Below are 23124 nucleotides of genomic sequence, written 5' to 3'. Positions count from 1 at the left end.
TCCCCATGACTGGGAATCATAGGCCCCATTAACACAGCATTACTTTGTGCAATGCTGTGTTTTCTTTTCTTCTCTTGGAATCATGGATGGCATCCAATACATTTTTTGGACCACTGATGTGGCTAGTCAGAGTGGTGAGGGGAAAACTGTGTCGGCCATCACTCTATCTTATGTTTGCTCTTGTGCCACATATGATTTGGGTTGAGCAAAAGTTAGCTTCAGTCCTTGAATTAGGATCTTTGTGAGATGAACACTAGAAATATACATCTATACTAAAAAGTTTCATTCAGTAGCAAGGTGCAGAAATGGAAGCAGCACAATTCCAACACCCCCCATATACATTATATAGTTTGCTTGCTTGTTTGTTTATTCATTTTTGAGAGACAAAGAAACAGAGTGTGAGTGGGGGAGGGTCAGAGAGAGAGGGAGACACAGTTCTGAAGCAGGCTCCAGGCTCTGAGCTGTCAGCACAGCTGACATGTCTCACAAACTGCGAGATCATGACCTGAGCTGAAGTTGGTGCTTAACCGACTGAGCCAGGCAGGCGCCCCGCATTATATAGTTTTTTAAATGTTGTATGAAATTTTGAGTAAAATTTATAAACTACAATGTGGCTAAGTTCTGAACACAGATGGATTCTTATGAATACTATAGAAATTATACTTATGTTCCCTTCTTGGTCTAATGCTATTTGTGAAGCAAAAGAGATGTAGCTGTTGAAACTTGTTTAAAGCTCAAAATATTGAATTTTAAGAATTTATATTCATTCTTACAATAGCCTGCAAAATATAACCAGGAATTACTGGTAGGTGACCTACTCCAAAATTTTCATGGTATCTTTCAGGTATCTTTTCTAAGCTCTCTATTTTCAAGAACCAATGATTAAAATGTATCATAATATCTATATTTGGTTGTAGTTAGTAACATTTTTAGCATCTACAGCAGCATTACCTATCTCTTCTGCATTTATTGCACATTTCTTGACACCCGTATACGTTACACCCGTATAACCTTATCTTTATGACCATTTCTTCTAGAAGGTAATTGTTCTCCCTCTCTCTCCCCCACCTTCCTCCCTCCCTCCCTTCCTCTATTTTTCCTTCAGATTGCCCACTCCAATATTCCCTCCCAAGCCCTTTTTCATTGCAAGATGGAAGGTTTGATTGCTCTTAAGAAACAGGCGTCTGAATATTTCTGCATCAGTCCTTAAACTACTTACAGAAATCATAATTTTTGTCTTCAGTGCAGTTTTGTACAAGAAACAATAATAAAGGAAGAAAAAGTGTACATGATCCACAGAACACTCAGAAGGAATAAATATGAGGGCAGATGTTTTGTTTTTTAAACATCTGGAAGGTCAACTATTATAAATTTGTACAAGAAACAATAATCCAGGCCCCCTCAAAAACCCAGAATAAATATGTGAATGTCTGAAAATGGCCTAAATGTGCAGGCTAGGCTGAAAAAGTATGGCCAAGCCCAATCAATACTTTTCAATGTTGGTTACAAATCAGGTGACTTCAGCTTCAGATTTAGAGCCTGTTCTTTACAAAAATTATTGCATGTCTCCAGAAGGGTTATGCAACTGCTCACTTATAGCTTTTTAAAAATATTATAAAACTCCATTTAAGTAATCTGGAATTCAAGGCCTTTCACCACCTAGCCCAATGTGTGTTTCCAGACTTATTTAGCACTCCTTCTATAAACTGCTCTCAAGTCAAGCTGAACTTGTTACTTCCAAAAGATACCCATTTTTAGTCTGTCTGCTAAGAATTCTCCATCTTCCTGTTCCCACCTCATTCTACCTGCCCAAACCTAGCTAGAACTTATCCATCTCTCCCTCCTCAGAATACCTACATTTATACCACTTATTTCCTACATTGCAGTTATGCATGAATGACTTACTTCTTCCAATGAGCTCCCTAAAAGCAGATATATGCTTTATTTATCTTCACATTAGTTCAGCACTTTGCATAGGGTAGGCATTCAATAGATGTTGATCAATATGGATGCTGTGAATCAAGGGCTAATTTACACATTTTAAGAGAAACAAAATTGGATTTTTAGAAGGATATGGCCTGTAACTCTGCAAAAGTTGTTTCTGAGATGTTTTGCTAGATTTTTAAATTTTTTTTATTTTAAATTCAGTCCTGGATAAAGTACATTTTCTTCTTTGATAGTTCAAGTGAATCATGTACCAACTAGATTTAAACTATCAACCTCTTCATTTTTTTTTTAGTAGTCAAGTTGATTAACATGACATTAGTCAGTGTTCCTGAGGCACTGAGTTACACTTTAATCATTACTTCAATAAAAATACTTTTAGAGAAAACTATTAGACAATCATTATGTATGTCAAAGAAGTCTTCACTGATAACATTCTGTAAAAATGCCCATTCTTTAATTTAGAAGACAGCACTGTAAAATCGATTTTCTCATAGAGACATACCTTAAAAAAAGATCTCCAGCAATACTTACATGAAACATTAGAACAACTCCAAGGTTTTATAATAAATATAGGTACAAGAAACAAAGAGAGGTTAATGTTCAACCATTTCAATAATATATCCAGTGGATTTTCAATACGTTTATTTTTTTCTTCAAGCATTTTATCAAGCATTCTTTTCTATGTGGGAGTTTCCACTGCTTCATCAATACCATCAGTGGTTTATATGGCTATTAGTACCACAAATTATTTATTAGAATTTTGATTGAAATAGGCAGCTTGAGCAGAGGCAATTCAGAAAAAGAAAACCCTTAAAAATGTGCACTCTGAAACATTCAACATCACAGTTGCTATGGTTTTCTTTCTTAAAAAAAAGAAAAGGATCTAATTTTAACTTGCAGTTAAATGTAACCAGAGAAACATTATGAGAAAAAACATCTTGCTTGTTAGTCCACTAGTACACCTTGATATTTTTAAAAACACACTAAAAATATTTCTTCAGTAATTATGCATTGAACACCTACTAAGAGCAACAAATTGTAATCAGTAAAATAAAGGAAGCTAAAGATGACCCAGACAGGGTCTCAGCATTCTGGAGCTCATAGCTGGAGGTAGAGGTGGAACATGGGGAGGAGGGATGTATAGATAAACAACTTTATACAGAGGAGACACTATCTTATTACACTGTGAACTACTGGAGAAGTGGAAATGTGTCACAATCCTTTTACTATCCTGATGTCTAGTTCCTTCAGAGCCTGGAATATAATAGGCCCTCAATGCACATTTGTTATTCAAATGGGTGCGTGGCTGAGGTGAGTACTATGGTAGCAATAATGGACGCGCTTCTGTGGGAAAATGTGACTGATGCAGTTTCAAGAGATTTGCTTTTTAGAATAGGCAGAAGGAGAGGTGTCCCTATGCAGGCAATTTTCTTTTCTTTTATCCAAGTACTCATAAGGATAGTCATCATTATCAGAAGGGAGAATGAATTTGGCTCACAATGCTTGTTAAGAAATATAAGAGAAAGCACACCATGTAGTATCATATAAATAATAATAGCAACCAACAAGTACTCCCAGTTTATAAAGTTATCTCACTGGAGGGGCGCCTGGGTGGCTCATTTGGTTAAGCATCCAACTTCAGCTCAGGTCACGATCTCATGGGTCCTGGGTTTGGGCCCCACTTCGGGCTCTGTGCTGACAGCTTGGAGCCTGGAAGCTGCTTCAGATTCTATGTCTCCCTCTCTCCCTCCCCCTCCCACACTCCCGCTCTGTCTATATGTCTCAAAATAAATTTAAAAAACACATTAAAATTTATCTCATTGGATTATCCTATTTGTTTTTCATAACTCTTTTGCCTAAGTATTACTACCTTCATTTTACTAATGAGGAAACCAAAAGATCAACTTGAAAGAGATCATCAAGAGAGTTTACTATATGTAAGATTCGAACCCAGGACATCTGCTGTCAAATTCCATACCTTTTGGATGATAGGATAATCAATTCCTGTGCACTGCACCACAATTTGATTGGGATTTATACTTTGCCTACCTTAACTTTTTTTTTTTTTTTACTTAATAATCAGATACTAACTTTAATGCTTTTTTATTGCATAGAACTCCATTTAAAATGGGGGCGCCTGGGTGGCGCAGTCGGTTAAGCGTCCGACTTCAGCCAGGTCACGATCTCGCGGTCCGTGAGTTCGAGCCCCGCGTCGGGCTCGGGGCTGATGGCTCAGAGCCTGGAGCCTGTTCCCGATTCTGTGTCTCCCTCTCTCTCTGCCCCTCGCCCGTTCATGCTCTGTCTCTCTCTGTCCCAAAAATAAATAAACGTTGAAAAAAAATTTTTTAAATGGTAAGAAAATGAACTGGCAATTTCTGGTTAGCAAGTATATGAACCAAATTTGTTGAGAAAGACATTAGATTTTAGATCTACTTCATTGACTAGTTAGTTGCAAGTGTAAGTGTGGCCTGTTATTTTCCAGCAGTCATTCAATTCAGAAAACAATGATGTGCACATTAAACTGCCACATGAGTGGATTCCAGGAACTTCAAACTTGAAATGACCAAACAATTTGCTGATCACTAAGTCACCAAATGGGAATAATGGCATCAAAGCAACTGTACTTCCTGTATCTGGTACATTGTGAACATTTGTCATGTCGCTTCGGAGAGAGCTCTAGAAAGGTGGCTTCATCAAGGTATTCTGTAGTGGAAAGAGCATTCAGGTTGGAGTTGCAAGAAAGGTTTGAATTCTGGATTTATTATTTATTAACTGAACATTCTGGGAGAAATTATCCAACTTCTCTAAGCATTATTTTCCTCCTCTGGAAATGGGAATGATTGGATACATGAGAATTATGTGAGAATCACATGAAATAATTTATGTAATGGCACATAAATTAAGAGAAGAGGTGAGGTCATTACACAAGCAGCCTCCTGGAGCATCCCTTGGCTTTTTCAGAGGCTAAACCCTTTTGTCTGGATCCCATGTCTCTATATTATCAACGACTGTACTCTTACAATGTAACCAGAGAAACATGGTTTCTCTGTATCAATGACTGTACTCTTTCCATATCATTTCTTCCTCTCTTGCTTAATCCTGTTGATGTGCACACTAATTTAGCAATATCTTTTTTAAATTTTATTTTATATATAGAGAGAGTGTGTGTGTGAGTGGGGAAGAGGGAAGGAGAGAGAATCTTAAGCAGGCTCCATACCCAACACGGAGCCTCATGTGGGGTTTGATCCCACGACCCTGGATCATGATCTGAGCTGAAATCAAGAGCTGGCCGCTAAACCAAGTGAGCCACCCAGGCACCCCACAGCAACACTTTGAAGAAAAACAAGCGTGCAAACTCCCCTGCCTCCACATCTTCCTGCTGCTATCCCCTGTTGCTGCTTCCATCCACTGCAAAATGGCTGAAGATAATTTTTTATATTCTCTGCATCTGTTTTTTCATCACATATTCTCTTCCCAAGCCACTCTCTTCAGACATCAGTCCCTACCATTCCATTAAGACTGCTCTTGTACAAAGAAATAACAGGGAATATGGTCAGCAATATTATAACAGCCTCATATGGTGACAGATGGTAGCTATTGTGTGGTGAGCATAATATATAGAGAAGTTGAATCACTATGTTATATACCTGAAACTAATGTAACATTGCATGTCAACTATTTTCAAATAAAAAAAATTAAAAGAAAAGAGAATTTTAAGAAAGGGTCCTCAAGATTTTCCTGTTTCTGGCCCTAGGCTCTCGTCTGCCATAGCAAAAAGCCGCACTCTTCACAAGTGACATTCTTTAGCAGCATACTTTTTGAAAAACTTTTTTTTACTGTTTATTTATTTTTGTGTGTGTGTGTGTGTGAGAGAGAGAGAGAGAGAGAGAGAGAGAGAGAGAGAGAGCGCACAAGTGGCAGGGAGGGCAGAGAGAAAGAGGGACAGAGGATCCAAAGCGGGCTTGGTGCTGACAACAGAAAGGCCTATACAGGGTTCAAACTCATGAACCATGAGATCAAGACTTGAGCAGAAGTCGGACACGTAACTGATTGAGCCACCCAGGTGTCCCAGAACACTTCTTCTCATCTTTTACGACACCATGCTCTTCCTTTTTTCTTGTTAGTTCACTGGCTGCATATTCTCAGGCTTCTGGGTTGGCTCTTCCTCTTACGTTCCATTTGAGAGGTGGAACCATTTGTTTTCTCCAACTACATTTTCTCCTTAGGTGACTGGTCTAGTCCTATAGCTTCAAATTTCGTCAAATGCTCTTAACTCCTAGTGTTACAACTCTAGCCCTTGTATACTCTCAGAATTTCAAAATTGTATACCCGACTGTCTATGTGACATCTCTGCTTGAATTGTCTAATATGAATCTTAAAATGAAGCCCAAAACAAATCTCTTAATTTCCATTCCCTCAAACTGCCCCTCTTCCAGTCCTCCCCATTCCAGTGTATGCTCCCCACATCTATCCAGTTGACCAGGACAGAACTTTACAAGTTATCTTTGATTCCATTCCTTTTTTTCACTTACCCGCCATCCTCCAACCCATCAGCAGGTCCTATGCATGGACTCTTTCTTTCAAAGTTTCACCTCTTTGCATATCCATAACAATACTTTCCTCTAGGCCCCAAGATCTCCTCCCTAGATTATGACAATTGCTTCCTCACACACAGCAATACAAATCATCCTTTTAAATGAAAATCGGATCCCACCACTTTCCTGCTTAAAACATTTCAAGGGCTGCCCATAACCCCTGGAATAGAATACAAATCCCTATGCCTCTTCTCCCTCTGAAAACTTATCACATCTTTCCTCCCTTTTCTATTATGTTCCAGTCATTTAGCTTTCATTCTATTCTAATTTAACAAGTACATTCTTATCTTGGAACCTTTGTACTAGTTGGGCTGAAGTGTTTTCTTTACTGTGTTTCATGTTATTTAGATCATAGCTTAAATGTTCCCAAAGAAACCTTCTCTGATGAATTAAATCTCTCCATATCACATATTACAGTGATGTTTACTTATATTTCATTAGTATCTATCTTCCTCCACCAGAATATAAGCTCTGTGAGAGAATGCATCACGAATGCCTAGTTCACTGCTATATTTTCAGAATGTGCTTGACATAAAGTAGGCACACAATAAATATTTGTTGATTGGACAAATGGAAGATTGTATCTTACTGCACATTTAACAAAGAATTCAAAATTATCTTTGTCCCCCCCTTGTTGTACCACATTACAAAGGCTTTGACAGTTTAGTTGAAAGTCACCTAAATAGAAGCCAGCTGGCTTCACCATTGAAAGCTTTTCCAGGCACTGTGGCATCCTGTTTCTTTTCTTCTCTTCCTTCCTCCTTTCCCTCCCTTCCCTTCCCTTTCCTTTCTTTCCCTTTCCTTCCTCCTTCCTTTTTCCTTCCTTCCTCCTTCCCTTCCTTCCTTCCTTCCTTCCTTCCCTCCCTCCCTCCCTCCTTCTTTCTTTTCTTTCTTTTTCCTTCCTTCCTTCCTTCCTTCCTTCCTTCCTTCCTTCCTTCCTTCCTTCCCTTTTTCTTTCTCTATTTTTACTGTTTGCTACCCTAAGTCAACAATATTTATGACACACCTACCATGGCCTCTTCTACTTTAATCATTATTAGGGAACAAATAGTTTGTTTCCCCAATTCTTTGTTGTCATAAAGTATGGCTCATATAGAACCAAAAGCACTAGAAAATTAAGACCTTTTTGGGAAAGTGATAATGGCATAACTTACTATCTTTACAAGTGTAGTCCATGGGGGCATGACTGTACTTCTCTAAAGTTTTTAATCTAATTTGATGGTAAAAAACAATAATTCATTTGCTGTTGCAGGTAGGGGAAGTAATGTTTCAGTGTACCTCGCAGATATTTGGCTACATTTTTTTCAAGTTTACTTATTTTTTAGTAATCTCTACCCCTAATGTGGGACTCAAAAACTCACAACCCCAGATCAAGAGTCATATGCTCTTTAGACTGAGCCTGCCAGGCACCCCTGGCTATATTTCTCTTTGAAACCTAAATATAATCAGCCTGTCAAATTCATGGATATCCTTAGAGAAAGTTCAAATTTTGTTTTGTTTCTTGGCAAACATTGCTCTGTTCTTTTATTGAAGTGCTCCAAGTTTCCATTTATTTAAGAGATCAAGACTGTACAGATGTGTAAAGAAATTTTCTCCCTTTAACTTTGGTCACCTCTTTAATTCTGTTGATACAGTTCTTAATTCTTAGATTTTTACATTTTGTTTCTTAAACTATAACTCAGAATTGTAGGAGGAGAGACTTTCAACATACTCATATCTAATCTTATTTTGTTGATGCAGAAATGGATTCTTGGGCAGGTGAAATGACCTGCTCATGATCATACAGCAAATTAGTACTTATAAACCATATCTTGCTGTTCTCACAGTACTTTCTACCTCACTCCACTGCCTCCCACCATAATACACAAAGTGAATTGTTATCACAATTGCCATTTCCAAATGAAAAAAACATACATTGGACAGCTCAGTGTTTGTTTGTAGAGTCACAAAATTAATGAACAGTAACCATGAAGATTTAATATTTTTTAATGTTTATTTATTTATTTATTTAGAGAGAGAAAGTGAGTAAGCAGGGGAGGTGCAGAGAGAGGGAGAGAGAGAGAATTCCAAGCAGGCTCTACGCTGTCAGCACAGAGCCAGACGCGGGACTTGAGCCCACGAACCATGATATCATAACCTGAGCTAAAACCAAGAGTCGGACGTTCAACTGACCGAGCCAGCCACCCACCCCTATTATTTTTTGATCTACCCTTTTTTAATTTCTTAATTGTTCTCAAATATATTCTAAAGTTAAATCTGTCCAGAAGTGGGAACTGTATATTAAAAAAGAAAAATAATAATAATAAAAACAACTTTCTGTTGGCAATAATTTAAATTTATGGAAAAGTTATAAGAATAATATCAAGAATAAGAGAATATATCAAGAATTATAAGAATAATATCAGACACACAGACATATACATTTATTAGTTATTCTTCTGGAATCATTTGTAAGTTGTATACATCATGCCTCATTAGCCCTTATTAATTCAGTGCACATTTCTTAAAATCAGTAATTATCTTATGTAACACAATATATTTATCAAACGTATTGACTTTAACACTGATACAATACTATTGTCTAAACTATAGTCCTGATTCCAATTTTGTCAGTTGTCTTGATAATGTCCTTTTAGTATTTTTCTCCCCAGTATAAGATTCAGCCTAAGATAATGTATTGCATGTAGCTGTCATGTCTCTTCAGTTTCTTTTGCTCTGGAACACTTCCTCAGCCTTTCTTTGTCTTCTATGGCATTGGCATTTTTGAAGAATGTGAGTCAGCTATTTTAGAATCTACCTCAATTTGGGTTTGTCTGATATTTCTACATGATTAGATTTAGGTTAGGCATACCCAGTCAGAATGCTACATAATGATATTGTGTCTTTTTCTAGGTATCACTTTGGAGGCACCCAATGTCCACTTGTGTTTCTTTGGTAACGTCAATTTTAATCATTTGGTCAAGATGTTAGATTTCTGGAACAGTTGCAACTTAAAAGCAGTCTCTGGGGAGATACTTTGAGACCATGCAATTATTCTGCTCCTCATCAAACGTCGCTCTCTGTTTAGCATCCACTGATGATTCTTGCCTGACCAGTCTTAACTATGATGATTGCAAAATGGTGATTTTCTCTTCTCAATTTATAGTATTACTAGACTGCTTAGATGGAGGGTTGACCATCACTAAAGTATTTGATAAAAACATGCATTTTTGTGAAATACTCTATTGTTTCTTGACTTCATATATCTTCATTTTGTAATTTTTTTTAAAAAAGTAAAACCTGTGTTTTTGAGAAATACAGATTAAGTAAAAGTGTACAAAAACATTTAAGTAATAGGCACTACTTTATTTCAAGACATTTAAAAATAAGAAAACTAAATCTTTAGCAACAGAAGGGAATCATAGGGCATACCTACTCTAATTCCTTCATTTTGGAGATAAGGGCAGAGAGGGCACATCCCCACTTGGTGGTAACAGAGTCTGGTTCTAGGTTTCCATCACATCCACATTAAATGTAATCAAAACTTATTTGTTAAAAACATAGTATCTTCATTAGTTGGAAGCAAAAACTCATTGCATCAAGATAAGAGTAGATTGACACAGTGGTGATGTAAAAATATCCACCTGTTAAGAATTCATTAATTCATTCAATTATTCATTCATGATTGACTAAGCAACTACTCTCTGTCATGATCTGTGTCAGCACCAGGATGCAATGTTGAACCAGAGATCACCTCTACTCTCAAAGAGTTTATGATTCAGTGGGAGATCCTATGTTAGTATGCATCAGAATCCCCTGAGGCCTCTTAGTTTCCAGGCCCCACAGATTTTGACTCACTAGGTCTGGGGTGATGTATAGGTATCTGCATATTTAATAAGCAGAGGAGGGCTACAGTAGAAATACAAGAGATCCAAAGTTTTAATATGGTTACTATATATGCACTATATCCTGAGTCTCCTACTCTACCCTCCTACCACTTGAAATTAAATGTATTAGTAAAATAAATAAATAAATAGGTAAAAACCATGCCAAACCATAAAATAAAATTTTAAAGTGTTCAACAAGGTTCAGATATTATTATGATAACTACTTTTTTGCAGTGTTAAATGCTAGACCAAATTTTTCCAGAAAAGTATTTGTGGGTAATGCTATTTACAGGTGTCCTAAACATGCTCATGGTCAGCTTATTTCAGGGGATTCTGACACAGTGGTCTGGTGAGCATGCTGGCCCTGGGCCAGCGCATTCATATGTTTTATTTTGCTGAGGTACAACTGGTCCCTGAGTTGGCGCTGATGAAGCTGACTGCCAGGAAGACAGAGACTGACTGCATTAGCTGTTGTTGCTAAAGAAACATGTAAGGCCTTACCTTCCCCAAATGAAGTTTATAAGGATGATTATTGGTATCATTCATCCATTTAGTAAACAGACACTTGTTGGGTTCCTACTAAGTGAAAATACTGGGCTAATTCCTTGGGGATTACAAAGATGAACAAATGGCTTGTGCTTCATAGAAGCTTGAAAGCCAGAGATAAGAGCTGCTATATGTCTTTCCTGGGAGGGTGTTCCAAGCTTAAGAATCAAAGTAGCATAGAGGACAGGTCACATTTTTTGGACGTAGAGAGATACAGGTTCAAATCCTAACTCTGTTTTCTTACTGAAGAAACTAACCCTTCAGAAAATGTTGGATAAGACTGTTCAAGGGATTTGCCTGAGAATCAATGGCATAATGTTGTATCTCACTTACCATAGAACCTGATAGGGAAGAGAAAGAGGAAGAGGAAGAGAGAGATATCTATTTATCTGCCTATCTATGCATGCCAAGACATTTCACATAAATGTTCCAGTCAAAAGTAGGGTTTATCTGATTTCTTTCAAGATTTTCAGTTTGATATTTTACTAAAGATGATGTAATTATGAGGTACTTTCAAATATAAATCTTTGGATCTTGTATATATTTGTTTAAGTTATTGTTGCACAAATAACTTTTATATTTAATTTGACTTCCTTGCCTCTCTTCTTGAAGGCAGCAGACCCAGTTTATAAGCCTGTGAACTAATGTTGGCTGCTGCCTTCCTTCCCAGTGAAAGATACAAGTTGGTAAGTACCACGCATCTTCCCTTCACCCCCTCCAATACCCCTCTGCCTCTGGCTCAGGTCGCTCAAAGCACAGATCCCCTCTTACCCATTCCCAGGTTTGAAACACAGAGCCTCATTTTGAAGTATAGCCAGTTTCCTCTAATTTCCTCTGGAATATAAAAAGGGGTTAAAGAGAGTGAAGAAGTCTCTCTGGGCCTCCTCTACCATACACACTACACTGCCCCTTAACCATCTCATAAAAAATTATATATATGTATATATATATATATATATATATATATATATATATAATTATGTATATATATGTACATTATGTATATATATACATATGTATATACATACGTATATTATGTATATATATGTATATATATATGTGTATATATATATATACATATACACATATATAGGTGTGTGTGTGTAAAGAAAAATAATAATTTAATTTCTTCCTTCTATATTTTTTTAGTGTTATTATTTGAAGATTTCTTTTTAATCTTTTTCTAGTATAAGTGATGATACTTATTTTTGCAGAAATGCATTTGTCTGAGGGAGAAATTAATTTTAGAATTAAGACAGAGGAGATACCAAAATAGTTTATAAATGCATTTTTTTACTTGTTCAATCAGGTTTCAATTACACTTAATGAAGATTTACAGGTTTATGGAATTGAGAAATATTTGAAAACTGATTGTATATTAATTATCCACTAGTATTTTCCTAATTAATCTTAGAAAAAGAGAACCATGAAGTCAAAGAACTGCTTAGAAAGAAGTTTTGATGTGTATCAAACTTAACACAAAGCCATACTTTATAAATTAGTAATTTTTTCAATCTGAATCTGCCAAAATATATCATTCAAACTATGTGGTTACATGTCAGCTGCTAGGGGTGAAGGAAAGTAGTTTGCAGCAGATCAGAACAGTTGTTGAGAAAAAACAGAAAAGCAGGATAAAATACCAAATCATCTGTTGAGTGTACTAGGGCGCTGGGGAGGCAATGAGAAATGGAGAGAGTATACAGCCATTTTCATCCTAGGGGCATTTGCCACTTGGGCATAGGGAGGGAACTAAGAATCTCAGCATCACAGCTGAGGAAGAAGCACCCTTGGGTGATAAAAAAAAAAAACACACAGAGTTGTTTACCACCTCAAAAAAACGCCATTTTCTAGGGCTTAATGAGGCAGAATGCTAAAGACCTACATGGAAAGACTGCAAGCCAATGCAAACTTTGGCAGTCTTGTGACAGGGACCTGCAGGAAGAAGGGCCTTGAACCAGAGACAGAGGTAGACTCTTTCCAGGGTTGCAACCCGGCCTCAACCTGGAACCGTTTACGATTAAATTATGATGAAATTCCATGTTATCTGTCTAGTGAAGAGAGGGATGAGTTCATTACAGAGGAAGATACATCTGAATCCTCTATAATATTCTATACATAATATACAGTCTTTAATAAAAATTATTAAGTATGCTCTCCAGACTCCCCAAGATAACATAACCAAGAAGCCAAAAGTTGACAACAGAAATGCACCCATAAACATGATATTGAGTCAAAGAATTTAAAATAACTCTAATTTTTTGAATATCAAAACAATAGGGGGTGAAAAATAAGGAATTTTATTAGAGTATTCAAATCTGTAAAAAATGATCAAATAAAAATTCTAGAACTGAGAAATACACTTTCTGAGATTAAGTCATTAGATAGATTACACAAACTGATTTTTAGATGCAGAAGAGGGGATTAGTAAATTCAGGCAACAGTAGAAAATATCTGAATTTAAGCAGAAAAGTGGAGTAATGAAAAATATAAAGGAACTTCATAGAAATGTAGAATACAGTGAAAAAATCTAACAGAAGTGTAGTTGGAACCCCAGAAGGATCAGAGTGAGAATGAAGAGGAAGCAAGGAAGAATTGCAGTAAGGAATGAGGAATAACTGCAGAATTAAATATATGGCCATATACACATAAAAATGAATATTGATTGTCAACTGACTGTATAAAACAATAACAGAAATGTTTCAACCAAGTTTAAAATATATGTAGAATTAAAAGAATGGCAATGATGATACAAAAGATGAGAAAAAGTAAATGGAATTAAAGAATTCTAGTGTTCTAAAATTAGTAGGAATTTGGTAAAAAATCATTTCCATTAGATTGTAATAAGTAAAGGGTTCATATTCTAATTTGGGGGGCCAATGTCAAAGAATAGTAAAAGAATGTATAACTAAAAAATTAATTAAGAAAAAACTAAACATTTTTGATTCATCCAAAAATAAAGGCAAGAAATGAAAGAAAAAGGGTCAAATAAAAACCAGGTAACAATATGGTAGATAGAAACCAACATGTCCCAGCAATTACTTCAGATTTAAAAATATTAAACATTCTAATTAAGAGTCTAAGGTTATCACACTGGAAAAAATATGAACCCCAGCTATATTCTGCTTATGATAGATATACCCTAAATATAAGAACATAGGAAGGTTAAGAATAGAACTATGCACAAGGACACAGCATGCAAATATCAACCAGGATAAAGTGATGGGTCTAACTCTTATCAGACTAAGTAGACTTTATAGTAAGGAGCATTACTAGACATAAACAAGGTGTGGTAGTTATTTATTTACTGTCTTTCAACTCCAAAAGTATCCTTCACCCATTTTTACTAGAACTGAATTCTGCATACCACATTTCTCTTTTTCCAGCTGGCCACCAATAGAGGGTACTAGAGAAACACTGCAAAGTTGCAAGGAAAAGAAAGGACTTTTCCTTCTAGTGTTCTGTTTCAACCAGTAGCTTGTGGATCTAGGCCAGCATTTTGTAAGAGTCCAGGCAGCATTTATCTCTGCTGTTGTGGCCCTCACAAAAGGGGTCTTTCTGGCAAGTTTCCTCATCACATCCTCACTTTTCTTCCGGTTGCCAGGTAAGGGAGTCTCATTTTAGTTACTATTTGTGGGCAGTGAGTTCCAAGGACAGGTACATCCTCTGCTCAGAGGTTTGAATCTTAGCCTTGAAGAACCTCCTCTAAGATTCCACATTCCTTTTTTGTTTACTTTCAGCTCTAAGAGGAGTAGCCTGCTTGCTTCAGGCCCTAACTCTATAATCCTTGGAGTTCTCTTTCTGCTCTTTTTAGTAGCTAGTCACTTTTTAATTCAGTTAACAATTCTTTGTAGTAAATCTGTTTAATGTAGTTTCTGTTTTCTGACTGTAGCTTAACTGATATAGAAGGATATTTTAAACAATAATTATACTAGTATAATTAGTATAGTATAATAACTAGTATAGTATAATTCTAAATCTGTATTCAGTCAATAACATGGCTTTAAAATACATAAAGCAAAAAATTCACAGAAAATAAGAGGACAAATTAACACATCTCCAATCATAGTAAAAAATTTAACAGAACTTTCCCAATAGCTGATTGATTTTCAGAACCCCTCATCCTAAAAAAAAGAAAAAGAAAAAAGAAAAGGAAAGAAAAAAAAAAACTTTTAAGGACACAGAAGTTCTGAGTAACACAAGTAATGAACTGGACCTAATTGATACATGTAGAATCCTGCATCAAAGAACATCAGAATGTGCATTCTTTTACAAATGTACCTGAAATCTTTACCAAAATTGAACATAGCTTAATTGTAAGTCAAGCCATAACAAACTTCACATTTTATATGGAAATAAGAATAGCCAAGATAAACCTGAAAAACAAAGCTGGAGAATTTAAGCAAATAATTGAGAATTATTACAAAGCTACAATAATTAAAGCATGATGGTTTTGATGCAAACGTAAATAATTAGACCATTTGAAAAGAATAAAAAGCTCAGAAATAGACCCACACATAAATGACCAGTTAATTTATGAGGTGAGTGACCCTGCCATGAAAGGAGGAAAATTATGGTCTTTTAAATTAATGGTACTTGGCTAAGTCCAATGGAAAAAACAAATTTGACTCCTACATTACATAATACACAAAAATTAATTCCAAATACATTGAAAAACTAAACATAAAAGCCAAGTTCTTAGAAAAAAAAACATAAAATATTTTCATGACTTTGGAGTAAGCAAAAATATCTTAGGCAGGACACAAAAATTAATGAATTTGAGTAGGTTATAAGTAATAACATTACTTATGAAATGTAGCATGAAAAAAGCTGAAAATCCAGTCGAGAAATGGCCCAAAAATTTTAGTAGATGTGTCACAAACAAGGATTTCCAAATGACTAATAAACTTATTAAAAAGTTGCCAACTTCATTAAAAATCCAAGGAATGTAAATTGAAATCCCAGATTAGATGCAACCACAAATCCACCAGAATGATTAAAATAAAAAAGATAGACAATACCAAGTGTTGGAAATTATATTGTGTAACTGGAACTATTACATACAGTTTATATGAATGCAAATTTGTACAACCACTTTGGAAAACTGCAGCACCTAGTTTCTCCTATACCCTAGGTCTGGGTAAATTTTTTTTCTCCCATAAGCCTGGCACAAATGCATACTTATGATAAAAAATACACATGGACAAGAATGTTCTCAGTAGCACTATCCATAGCAATAAAACATTAAAAATATTCTAACGTCAAATCAATGCTAGAAAAGAGATATAAATCGTAGAATATTTATATAATGAAAAAAATATTATATGGCACTAGAATAATGAACTACAAATACAAGCAATCACATGAAAGAATCTCACAAGTAAAATGTTGAGGGATACAAAAGAATATATGCTGTATAATTTATTTTTAAAAGGGTCAAAATTAATTTGTGGTGTTAGAAGTCAGAAAAGTGGTTACTATTGAGAGGGTGGATAGTAAGTGAAATGGGCCAGGAGGGTGTTCCTGGGCTTACTGATATCACCATTTATTATCTATCTATCCATCCATTCATCAATCTATTGATCTATATCACACTGTACATTTACAATTTGTATACTTTACTAAATATGTTATACATCAATAAAAGGTTTACATTAAGAAAATGACAGACCAGGACAGCTTGAAATTTCACAAACTGCATGGGATATGCAGAAGTTGTTTGCTGTCATTATCATAATTTTTTAAAGTTTAGTTACGATGAAAGAAAAAAAATCCCTCTGTGCTTCCTCACTTATGACCAATCTCCTTACAACTGTTTGATATATTAATTGGTAAGTATGGTGACCTTACAACCAGATCAATGACCTCAGGACCAACCTTACTTCAGTCAATACTCAATCCTAAGGAAAAGGTGTGAAGAAGGATGTCTCAATACTGAGGACAGGAGATTTTTTCAAACTATAGCTCTCTCCTCCCCACCCCCAATTCTATCCCACTATTCCTGACAGCATATTATAGATAATAAAGATCTGAGAGAATTAAAAAAAAATTGAGAATTAGGGAGATGGAAAAATGAGTGGAAAACGGAGGTAGTCATCTGCCATTGGAAGATGAGAACAAAGACAGATGACCCGGTTAGCATGGGTAGTAGTTGAACAGATTCTGTAACAACAAAGTAACAAGGCCCATGGAAGATAGAATTTCTGGGAGAAAAGGGGGAAAATGGCAACTGCATGAAAAGATAAAGCTTCTATGAACTTCAGATTATCTCTACTTTTCTACATTTATGGAATTTGTCAATGAATGTATAGGCAACATCTGAAGGGATTCTGTATATAGGTTGAAATGTTTAAATTCATAAATAGTATCATTTTTAATGTATATAAAATCTTGTCCCTTAGGCTGGTAATGACCCTCATGTTTAACATAATGTTCCCTTCACTGTTAATTACATTAGTTAATATAAAATATGGGGACATTAACTGAGATCTGAACTTTTGAGAATCTTTAATTAAGCCTTGCCCCTAGTACCTAAGGAGATTTAGATGCCTTCTATGTGTTCCTTCCTCTAGCATTCTCCTTCTCTGAGCAGTATTCTGTGGACTCTCAAAACACACACACACACACACACACACACACACACACACACACACACACCCTTACCTTCCAAGAGTAAAGACTAGGTATGTTCAGCCTAGGAATATACTGAGAGCTGACTGTGGAGGCCATGGGCTATTGCAATCCCCCTTTTTTCCCCTACAATTAAAATTTAGGTTTCCAAATGTCTGCTCTACAGGGATGTGAAGTAGTTATTATGTCATGGTTTTTATTCCTTACACCTTCATGTTAACAAAATTGAGCTGATTTTTAACAATTTAAATGCACTTTTTTTTGGAAGGGGGTGACAATACAATGTCTTCTCAAGCTATAACTTAGGTGATCTTTAAAGACATCATTGAATTCTTCTGCTTGAGTTATGCTGGCTAATAGGAATTTAAGTGCTAACTAGTGGGAAAGCATTGAAGCATTCATGCATGTGAAATCAGATGAACACCCACAATGTGGAATTTCCTAAGGAAAGTTATTCTAGCGAAGAAATACAGGCCCAGGTTGAGTGCCAGTAACTTTTCAACTAACATGTGGAGCTATCATCCTAATAAGTAACAACTAAAGGTGGCTGAAGTAAAGTAAGACCAGCATTTTCAAGTCCATATTTTCAAACACATTTAAAAAACACCAACTCAAACAGAGTTGGTACAATTCCCTTCCTCTGTTGAAGGGAATACAAGTCCCCTTCCTCTGTTGAAGAAATTTAATCTTAGTTTCTAAATTTTGGTTCCATATATCAATGTTTCTCTTGAAAGGCACATGCACAACTTATTTAAGTAAATCTTAAATAAACAAATCTTATTTACCTTAATAAATAGCAATGTGTCAATGAGATTATTTAATAAGCAATGTTTTATTATTTATTAAGATTTAACTTTTATTTAACTTAAGTAAATAGCCAGATAGAACAACTAATTCACCTGTGAAAAGAAATTGAAATCAAAAGCTCTGATTTCTATTAGTGATTTTTATTTCTGTTAGTAATTATAATATTAGTCTTCCTGAAACATTTTATTTAAGATGATCTACTTAAAAACTATTTAAAACTATTTACTTAGAACTATTCTATTTAAATCAATTTTCTACTTGTCATGCAATTCTAGGTTGCAATGTGATTTCAGCTTCTACTCATCAAGGTTAAAGGGACACATTCTAATACATAACCTGTGTCAAATCAGTTCAATTACCTTTCAAAATTGCCTAAAATTGTGAAATACTAGTGGTTCAAATACACGACTCTAAGGTATTTCATACTAAGTGTGTATCACATCATGCAGTGGTAAATAAATTTATGCCCAAGCCTTTCTAAAAAGTAGTAGAGGTAAAGCTGAATCTTTGCTATCATGTTTATTTTACAGCAGTTTTTCCCATCATATAATTTAGGATGATGTTGATAACAATCATGGCCATTGGGTCCTCAGTTTCCTCATTTACAAAATGGTGTTAATGATAATATCTGCCTCATGTGGTTGTTGAGAAGATTAATAGAAGAAGGTTACCTGATAATAGTAGGTGCTCAATAAATGTTAACTATTATAATATTGTTATTGCCATTTTTATTATTGCTGTTATTGCTCAGATATTTAAAAAAATTGGATAATTAGGAAAATGTTCTTTATATTGGACACCTGGATCATGCTCATTTATCATGTATATTTTTAAATTTAGCCAGAGCTGTGATAAGTTATAGTCTCTCCTTCAGTGATCTTTAAGCTAGACTGCTGTAGTATTTTATTAACATCCCTGAAAAAATTCAAAAAGGCTCTTCATAGGTGCAAAATGTAATAACTTGAATGTTACTTTCCAGGAAGATGACTCAATATATTTTACCCGAGTAAAGAGACAATATTCTGGGCTCCCGGATATAAAAGGGTTTAAAAACCCTTGAGCATATGGTGTTTGTATGGCTTTTGTTACCATAGCCTACCTTTATTGGGGCACCTATTTATCTATTTTCAACTGATGTGTCACATAAAAGAAAAATAAAGACAGAAATTGCAGTCAAATTCTACAGAGAATGTTGTTTTAGTAGAGAGATGTGGTTTTAGTAGAGAGATGTGGTTTTAGTCATCGTGTCTTAATTTGAAAATATTCTCCTACAGTAAGGAATAAACTGTGGGTTTATGACTAGAGATCAGTTGAAGGTTCTATATCTCCTGATTAGGATTCATGTTCATTTGTTGTTTTCTTTTAAGTTGTAATCAATGTCCAATGTGCTAGTTTCACTGTTCAGAAGATGAATAACTTTATGCATTTAGGGCAGTTTCTTTTACAAGCAGTTCATTCTGAACAGTGGCAAAAAAAAATAAATAAATAAAAAGGTGTTTTTCCTGAGTGTCTTTTAAAATTATTTCTCTTTGGAAATATCTTTAAAAATGACCAGACTGGAAGTTTTAGCCATTTGGTTATAATAACACTGATGAGTAACAGACTGAGCAGGGTTGAACAGGTACTTAAATGAAAAGTCCACTTTGGGAACAAAAAAAATCTCAGTTCTGTCTTGATTATGTACTTGTGTTGCACACCATGACAACTCACCAACTTAGGTTGGTTCTATGCACTTGAAAAAGAGGTTTAAAACTGTTTTAAACTTCTGTGAAACACTACACAACATAATCTTGCCTTCAGCTGAGTCCCTTTATCCCCCATCAGAATCAATATTCCATTCTTTATTCAAATCAGGCCAATGAAGAAAACTACAGAATGTGTATAGAGTTAGGCAGTTTGAAGGATTCTGGCCCATTTCTTCCTTCCAGTACAATCTTTTTCTCTTCTCTCTTACCTTTCACTTTATAAAGATATTTGAGCTCTTGCCACACATGAAAAAACAAAAACGAAAACATAACCCTGTAAAATATTATTATTGGGTCCTAATCAAATTAATTTTTCCATTTGGAGGAAAGCAGTACATCCAGCCTGCAATAATATTTAAAAGAGCACCTGAATGGCATCCAAGGTCTAACTGGTGAAATGCGAAAGATCCAAAGCCCTTTGGTGTGCATAATAACATTATTAGCACACTAAATTTAATCATAAAATGTTAAATTATCAATAGAAATAAATTTTCATGCATTTATTTCAAACCAGTGGCTTACTGAAAATGGCAAACACTTAGCTGGTGTTTTAAAAACAGAGATCCTTCCTGATACCTATAAATACTTCATAAACAAGGAATGTGAAATTTTACTTTATTTATTTTTTATTTTAGAGAGAGCACAGCAGGGGAGAAGGGGCAGAAGGAGAGAAAGAATCTCAAGTGGGCTCCACATCCAGGTCAGGGAGGGGAGGTGTGACGCCAGGCTCCGCATGGGGCTTGATCCCACTACCCTGGAATCATGACCCTGGCCAAAATCAAGATTCAGACGCTCAACCAACAAAGCCACCCAGGCACCCCAAGGAATGTGAAAGTTTAAGCAAGGTTGACAGCTATTTTTCATTGCTCATGCTGAACCACCTTTGCACGGTAGGCTCCTTGTGAAAGACGTTCATTCACAGATTCAATGATTCACTCACTCATACATGGAACAACACATTTTATGCCAGGCATGTTAGAATACATGGATGGAAGACAATGGTCTGTGTCTGAGAAAAAGAGCTCAGATTATCTCCTAGCCTACTACTCAGTAGCATTCAATATCTTCAGTCCACGGTCACATCATGAGTTAAGGAGACAACAAACATCTCTTACCGCAAATGATTAAAAAACAAACAAACAAAAAAACCACTCTGTACTGTGAAATAGTCATCATCTTTCACGTGATTACAGGTAGATGTCCTCAAAATATACACTTCATTGAGAAATACAAGGTAGGATAAAACAAAACAACAAAAAAATCTATTACTCAGAAACCAAATAAGATCCTAGCTTTCCCTTTCTCATCCAAGTGGGAATGAGATACGGCGGGTCAGTGAACTGGATAGGGAAACACTTTGGAACTCCCTACCTTTTTTTTTTTTTTTTTTTAATTTTTTTAACGTTTATTTATTTTTGAGACAGAGAGAGACAGAGCATGAACGGAGGAGGGGCAGAGAGAGAGGGAGACACAGAATCAGAAGCAGGCTCCAGGCTCTGAGCCATCAGCCCAGAGCCCGACGCGGGGCTCGAACTCACGGACCGCGAGATCGTGACCCGAGCTGAAGTCGGATGCTTAACCGACTGAGCCACCCAGGCGCCCCTGGAACTCCCTACCTTTCAACTGCCTGCATAAAAATGATTCCTCGGCTATTTATTAGGGTTATCTACAAGCAACGTTCCTTGTTTTTCGGTGCGAAGGAAGACCAGAAGCCCTGGGTTTCCACAATTGTGCTTTCCCCTGAAGGTCACCACCCTTCCTTCCCACCCAGCCAGTAAAAGTGAAAAGTTTTAATTGAGCGCACTTGAACTTCTTCCTACCTATTGAGCTGTGGGTCAACCCAGCGGGGGCAGGGCGAAGCTCTGGACTCCCAGCTGCTGCATCTGCACAGGCCCGAGTCCAAACGTCCCTGAGACCACGCCGGTCTGTGCGCTCGAGGGGGGCGCGCAGGTTTGAAACGTCACGTTCCGCGCGACTCCGCCCCGCCCCTCCCCAAGGTGCTCCACCCGCGAGACCTGGCAGGCTTCTCCGTGACATTTCTGTACAAGGCGCGATTTTTTTTACCTTGAAAAAAAAAAAGTTTGTATTTTTGCTTCTGGATACTTAAGAATAATTTGTAAAATCCCAAAATGTGTACATAATGTAAAAATTACCTGTATTCTAAAGAGAAACACTAAGAACACTTATTGTGTATCTTTGTGGTCTTTTTGCTAAGAATAGATAGAAATAAATAGATCGTGCCTCTTCTCGGCCTCTAACACATAAATATGCAGGTATCATATACATAAATAAACTTTATAAAGTTTTGTACATTAAAAAAATTTTTTTAATGTTTATTTATATTTGAGAGAGAGAGAGAGAGAGAGAGAGAGTGAGAGAGTAGGGGGGGGGGCGGGAGGGGCAGAGAGAGAGGGAAACACAATTTGAAGCAGGCTCCAGGCTCTGAGCTGTCAGCACAAAGCCCAGAGCGGGACTCAAACTCGTGAGCTGTGAGATTATGACCTGAGCCAAAGTTGGTTGCTTAACTGACAGCCACCCAGGTGGCCCAGAGATCTTTTTTAAAGAACAGTATTTTTACTCTAAAATATACATATGTAGGAGTTCAAACCCTGATTGTATGTATTAAGGAGAACAGCCATGTATCTATCTTCTCTACATTTAGGAAGAATATTATTAACACATTTGAAAAAAAACCTATGTACTTCTAAAGACTGCATCATTCTGCTAAAAACTGTTACTAATTGTATGACATCCCCTTGCTTTTCCTTATAGCTTAACAAATCATATAGGTATCACTTTTTATTGAAATATGGTACACGTACAGAAAAATGAATTAAACTGCAAGTATGTTCAATGAATTGTCATTAAGTGAACTCAGCAGGGTAAGCACGATCCAAATAAAAGAAGTAAAACATTTCTACCACATCAGAAGCCCCTTCTAATCACTACCTGTGTTTTTATTCCCCAAAGGTAATCATTGCCCTGGCTTTT

At 36.1% G+C, this 23124-nt stretch overlaps 1 protein-coding gene across 3 annotated transcripts in view; it reads right to left on the bottom strand.

The window, feature by feature from the left end:
- The window catches only part of SPATA16 (spermatogenesis associated 16), a 244958-nt gene extending 222839 nt beyond the window's left edge, over positions 1 to 22119 (bottom strand). For 2 of the 3 annotated variants that reach the window (XM_019840100.3, XM_045037259.1), the window contains exon 1: positions 21954 to 22119. The gene's annotated coding sequence lies outside the window, so the exon portion shown is untranslated. The remainder of the gene's footprint in view (positions 1 to 21953) is intronic. The other variant, XM_003991900.5, reaches the window with a different exon arrangement.
- Between the last annotated feature and the right edge of the window lie 1005 nt (positions 22120 to 23124).

This window comes from Felis catus, chromosome C2 (assembly GCF_018350175.1).
Source record: "Felis catus isolate Fca126 chromosome C2, F.catus_Fca126_mat1.0, whole genome shotgun sequence".
Lineage (NCBI taxonomy): Eukaryota > Metazoa > Chordata > Mammalia > Carnivora > Felidae > Felis > Felis catus.
The sequence above is the reverse complement of the archived record's forward strand: the minus strand, read 5'-3'. Positions and strand labels throughout refer to the sequence as shown.